We start from the raw sequence: 6182 nt of genomic DNA on the forward strand, positions 1-6182 counted from the left end.
ACTGAGGAGCATGCATCAGGATAAGGTGTCAGGCGATCCTCACATTGAATGCTCCTGCGATACGGTCGGTTGGCGTAGCGATCCGGCCAAGGTTGCTTCTCCGCGAAGCCTGCCCGAGCTGGGCCTCGGGTGAGTCGAAGGTGCGTCCGTTGCTTGAGGAGACCCTCGGGCGAGGCGTGAATCTGCCTTGGTCTACTGTTCCTACCCAAGGCTGGGCTCGGGCGAGGCGAGATCGTGTCCCTTGAGTGGACGGAGCCTTGACCGGAATCGCGCCCATCAGGCCTTTGCAGCTTTGTGCTGATGGGGTTTACCAGCTGAGATTAGGAGTCTTGGGGGTACCCCTATTTATGGTCCTCGACAGTAGCCCCGAGCCTCGAAGGGAGTGTTAGTACTCGCTTGGAGGCTTTTGTCGCACTTTTTTGCAAGGGGACCGGCCTTTCTCGGTTGCATTTCGTTCCGGTGGGTGCGCGCGAGCGCACCCGCCGGGTGTAGCCCTCGAGGCCTCGGAGGATTGGTTTGACTCCTTCGAGGTCTTAATGCCTTTCGTGATGCCTCGGCCGGTCTGGTTGTTCCCTCATGCGAACTGAACGTAGCCCGGGTGCATAGTCAGGTTCCGAGTTCTCGGGCTGGTATGTTGACGCTGTCAACGGTTTGGCCGGAGCCGGGTTTGTGAGAGCAGCCCCCGAGCCTCAGCATAGAGCGAGAGGACGGTCAAGGACTGACTCGGCTTTTTTCATACGCCCCTACGTCGCCTTTCCGCAAGGAGGAGGGGGGAAAGCGCCATGTTGCCCTCGGAGGGCGCCGAACATGGTGTCTCCAGTGAGTTGCTAATGGGTGATCCGAGTGGACGCCCGTGCCCCGTTCGATAAGGGTCAGCTAGTGGCCCAGAGGCGCGCTCCAAAAGTACCTGCAGGTGATTTGCCAGACCCGATCCAGTTTGATAGGGTCCGAGGGCTCGATGCCTCCCTCTGGTGGGATTCCGTTGCAGAATCGCTCCTGCTGGTCTCGGAAATGTCCTAGGGTACCTCGGGAGCGTAGCCCGAGCCTCGGCCATGTATCGGACGTACCCAGAGTCACCCCTCGCTCTGCGTGCTCTGAGGCGGCTGTCGAACCCTTCGGGGGCCAGCCTACGAACCCCTGATCAGTAGTGGGCGCGGAGCCCGAGTGGCTTGAGGCAGCTGTCGAACCCTTCTGAGGGGCCAGCCTTCGAACCCCTGACCAGTAGTGGGCGCGGAGCCCGAGTGCTCTGAGGCGGCTGTCGAACCCTTCCAAGGGGCCAGCCTTCGAACCTCTGATCAGTAGGAGGGCTCAGGGCCCGCTTCCTTCGTGGAGAAGGATCCCTTTCAGAGTATCCCCTTTCCCGGTCCCTGTAGCAAGAGAGAGAAAGGGGAAGAAAAAAAGGGATATGAAATTGAACGACGTGGCGTACCTTTTTTGACGCGGTCATCATGGCGGAGGTGAAGCGTCGCCTGCTTCGCCTGCCAAAGGCACCGCCTGTCCTGCCGCAGAGTTAATGCGACGGGACGAGTGGTTCGCGGGGCAGCCGTTGTGCGTGCGCGAGCCGTTCGAGGAACGGGTGTTTCGCCTTTGAGTTTTGAATTTCGCGGCGGGTTCGGGCGAAGTGTTGAACGGGTCTCGCCTGGGCCTTTATATATTCGGAAGAGGGACCGGTGACGGTTCTTTACTCTACTGACCACCTCCCGCTTAGGTTTCCGCAACCTGAGGGAATAGCCAGAGAAAGAAAACCGTGCACCTTGCCCGCTCCGTCGCCACCTCCTTTGCTTGGTGATGGCCGACCGGGTGGCCGTCATTCCGCCGCGCGACCCGTGGCCTTTCTCCACTGTCACGGTGGACGATCTGGAGGCCCTTGTTGCCGACGGCTTGCTTCGTCCCCTCTCCGGTGACCCACAGCCGGAGTGGATTGCTCCCCAAGCGGAGCCGCCCCATCCCCGCCGCCGGGGTATGTGCTGAGTTTCGTCTCTTTCCACGAGCGGGGGTTCGGAGTGCCAGCGAGTCGTTTCATGCGGGCGATTCTGCAATTCTACGGGGTGGAGCTGCACAATCTCAGCCCCAACTCCATTGCGCAAGCAGCCATCTTCGTGGCGGTTTGCGAAGGGTTTTTGGGGATTGACCCCCAGTGGGATCTGTGGACCCATCTCTTCTCCACGGAGCCTTTTGCCTTGGCGACGGGGGAGAGGAGAGTTCGCATGGCGGTGCGGGCCGGTGGCTGCATCCTCCAGTTGAGGCAGTCGCGTGCGCAACAGTACATCCCCGCCATCCTTGCATCTTCGAACAAGGGGTGGCAGCGCCGGTGGTTTTACCTTCGGAACGACGATTGGAGGCTCCCATCGTTTTCTCAACGAGTGGTGACCACTGCCGGCACCAACTGGCGCTATGGGGCCCCACGCGAGAGACAGAAGAATCTCTAGCCCCTTCTAGAGGCCTTGCAGGAGCTGCGAGATGGAGGGCTCACCGCCGCGGGGGTGGTTGACGCCATCCATCGCCGGAGGGTGCTCCCCTTGATGGAGCGGCGACTGCCGCTTTCGGAGATGATGCCGGGGGTTGACTTGGAGGGTTCACAGATGTCCTCGGTCCCCCTCCCCGCCGATGACCTCCACAGGCGGGTAGCCGACATAGTAGGAAAGCTGGACGCCGGTGCTCTTACCCAGCCCTCGATGCGCCCCGAGCGCGGATGCATATCCCTGGTGAGTGTCCGCTCCTTCTTCCTTTTTGTGTAAAATTGCCCCTGGGTTCTTACAGCTGAGATTTCCGTCCGTCTCCAGGAGGTGGGGTTTCACAAGCCTTTTCTGCCACCGGTCCCAGAGGACGCGGTGGACCGAGCCGCGCGGAGGGTCGCTGCGGAGAAGAAGAAGGAGAAGAAGGACGCGAAAAAGGCTCGGGCCCGCGAGCGGATGCGGGCTCGGGGATGCCTTGGAGAGGCGTCGGCGGCGGCAGGAGAGGGACGGGCTCCCGAGTGAGCCGTCGCCGGAGACGCCTGACGATGACGACGACGACGATGATGACGATGACGATGACATGGCTGCCCGCCTTGGCCTCAGCCCGGATCTGAGGCTGGGCCAGGGGTCGTCGAGCTAGCCCCCGAGTGGGCTGGCGCCGTCGGTATCCGGGGCCGGGACATCAGGGTCCCGGTCCGAAGAACAGGGGTAGGCCGAGGGGGTACTTGACCCCTTGGCCGAGGTAGTTGAAGTGACCCCAGGGAGTCAGGCCGACCCGCCTGTTCCCTAGGAGCCGTTGCCCGTGCCGACTGCACAGGAGGCTGATCCTCGGGTCATCGTGGCTGCGCCTAGGCAGTCCATCCCTCTGGTGCCTCGGGCGCCCGAGGCAAGGATGGTGCCGAAGCCGACAGCGGGGCTAACCTCGGTGGTACCCGCGGGGACCGAGGCTCGAGGGGCCTCCCCACAGGCACGATTGGTCGTGGCCCGGAGTGGGTAAGTATCTTAGGATACCTTTGTCCCGGCTCCTTCTTCGTGTGTCCTGATCCTGCTCTTCCCTTTCTTTCCAGCAAATGGAGGCACAGTTCGACCGGTCTGGCTCCCCGAAAGGTCCTCAAGACGGCGTCGGCTTCTGCAGCCAGTGTCGCGCCGGGCCTCGCCGGCCGGCTGGCCTCCTCGCAAGATGCCCCAAAGCGGGGGGCTCAGGCGGCACAAGTTGCCGTGGGGCGAGTTCCTGAGGCTGACCCCTCCGTCGAGGCGGCCGTCGTGCCGAGGGAGGCTGCTGGCATGGCCGCGGCTTCGAGCCCGCCGGGCAGGTTGCCGGTGCCGGCCATGGAGCCACCCGTCGCCGCCGATGTTTAGATGGCCGAGGCGCCGCCACTCGAGGTCGGCGATCGGGAACCTGCCCCCTTGGCCGAGGAGGTACCCGATGCGCCGGCTGCAGGAGGTGCCGGCGCCTTGGAGGAGGGAGGCGCAGAACCGTGGCCCATCCTGGGGAGCGGTGACATTATCCTCGTGCGGCGAGGTCCCAATGAGCGGCGTGGGGAGAGGCTCCGGTTCTGGACCCGTGGTGCTTCGCAACCCCTCCTCGTTCTTGACGATGATCAAGAGGAGCAGACTTGGGACGAGCTTCGTGAGTGTGCCGAGGCGACGGTGGGGTCGCTCCGGTCGACCCTGGAGGTCCTTTCCAGGGACGTTCCCAGGATCCTCCAGGTAAGGATTTCGGGCATACCTTTCATGTGATCAAGGCATTCTTTGTGACGCCCCGCTTCCCTTCCTCAGGACCTGACGGATCCGAGCACCGCCAAGTCGTCGTTCATTCGCCGCGAGGCCGACGTCTGGGTTTGCTACGGTTCCTGAGGACCACGCTTGCCGAGATCACCGAGCGCCTCTCCCAACGGAGTGCCAAGGCGGCAGACCTTCGGTTGCTCTGTGACGAGCTGGGGGCAGAGGCAGCAGCGGCACACACAGAGGCGCAGCAGCGGCAGTTGGAGCTTGGCCAGGTCATCGGCGAGCGGGACCAATCTCGGGGCCGGGCCGCCGAGGCTGAAAGCCGGGCTGAGGCCCTTGGAGGCCAGCTAGCTGAGGCGTCTGCTCGGGCCGAGGCCCTTGCGGCGGACCTGGCCGTGGCCGTCGGGTCTGCTCAGTCCGCCCAAGCTGCAGCCTCGGAGCAGCGTGCCCGGGCCGAAGGTATGTCCTGGCTGTTTCGAGATTTCGATTTAGCTTCATTCTTCAACTTGCATTTGAAGACTTCTGCTTTGGCTGTTTGCAGGGCTCGAGTCTGCCCTCAACGAGTCCGCCAAGGCACTTGCCCAGGCGGCTGAGCAGAGGGAGGCCGACCACGTGGCCATGTCCGAGGCTATCTCGGCCTTCTGCCAGGTCTTTGGTCTCGACGACGTCCCCTCGGGAAGCTCCCCTTAGAGTCGCCTGCAGGCCTTGGGTGACCACGCGCGCGGCAGACTCCGCGAGGCGCTGCATCACGGCGTTAGGCGGGCCTTCGCCGTGCTCGCTTCCCACTACGATGTAGATCTGGAGCGGGTCAGCGAGGGGTACTGCCTTCCCGACGAAGATGAAGCTGCCCTGGCCGAAGTTCAGAGGCTTGACGCGGTTGCCGCGGGCCCAAGCGCGGTGTTGGCGTCCACTTTCGAGGCGGAGATCCTTCCGCTTGCGCCGTCGTCCGAGGGCGGGGCGGATCTCGCTGAGGGTGGAAACCATGCCGAGGGTGCAGCTCCTCCCTCGGGCGATGCCTGATTCTGTCGGAGCAGTTTATTTTGAATATGTATGTGTCTTTCGCGGTCGCCGAGGCCTGAACACTTTGTCGTCGTGATATAAAGCTGCGCCTCTTTTCCTCCTGTTTCGCGTATCCGGACTCGTTCGTTAGTAGCAGGATTGCTTACCCAAGTAAGAGTTATTTTTCGCGGTAGGTGACGAGTGAGGTATCCGTATCCCGGAGGCATAGGAATCCCTCGGCTCGGTCGACCTTTCCACTTACATGCACTCTTATTCGTTTCTCGGGGTTTTGTTATTGATATAGCCGGGAAACACGAAAGTCATTTTGGTGGAAGACTTTTTTCGAGGAAAATTTTGACGCAAAGGGGGTTCGCCGCTTCTAGCCCCCGAGGGAGGGTCAGGCTTTGCCGAGGCAAGGCTGACCCTTCCTTGATGGTTAGACTTTATTTGCGTATGTAAACGAGGTATATGAACGACTTGAAAACATCTTAAGGGTAGAAGCGACGTAGCTGTCGGATGTTCCAAGCGTTGTTGTAGACCTCGCCTTGACTGTTGGCCAGCTTGTATGTTCCGGGCTTCAAAATCTTGGCGATGATGAATGGCCCTTCCCAGGGAGGCGTGAGCTTGTGGCGCCCTCGGGCGTCTTGTCGCAGCCGAAGCACCAAGTCGCCCACCTCGAGGTCTTGGGACCGAACCTCTCGAGCGTGGTAGCGTCGCAGGGACTGCTGATATCGCACCGAGTGTAGTAAGGCCATGTCCCGAGCCTCCTCTAGCTGGTCCAGTGAGTCTTCTCGGTTGGTCCGGTTGCTTCGGTCGTCGTATGCCCTCGTCCTCGGGGATCCGTATTCTAAGTCTGTGGGCAAGATAGCCTCGGCCCCATAGACTAGAAAGAACGGCGTGAAGCCCGTGGCTCGGCTCGGCGTCGTTCTCAAACTCCAGACCACCGAGGGGAGTTCCTTCGTCCATCACCTGCCGAACTTGTTGAGGTCGTTGTAGATC

Source organism: Zea mays, chromosome 1, assembly GCF_902167145.1.
Source record: "Zea mays cultivar B73 chromosome 1, Zm-B73-REFERENCE-NAM-5.0, whole genome shotgun sequence".
Classification (NCBI taxonomy): Eukaryota; Viridiplantae; Streptophyta; class Magnoliopsida; order Poales; family Poaceae; genus Zea; species Zea mays.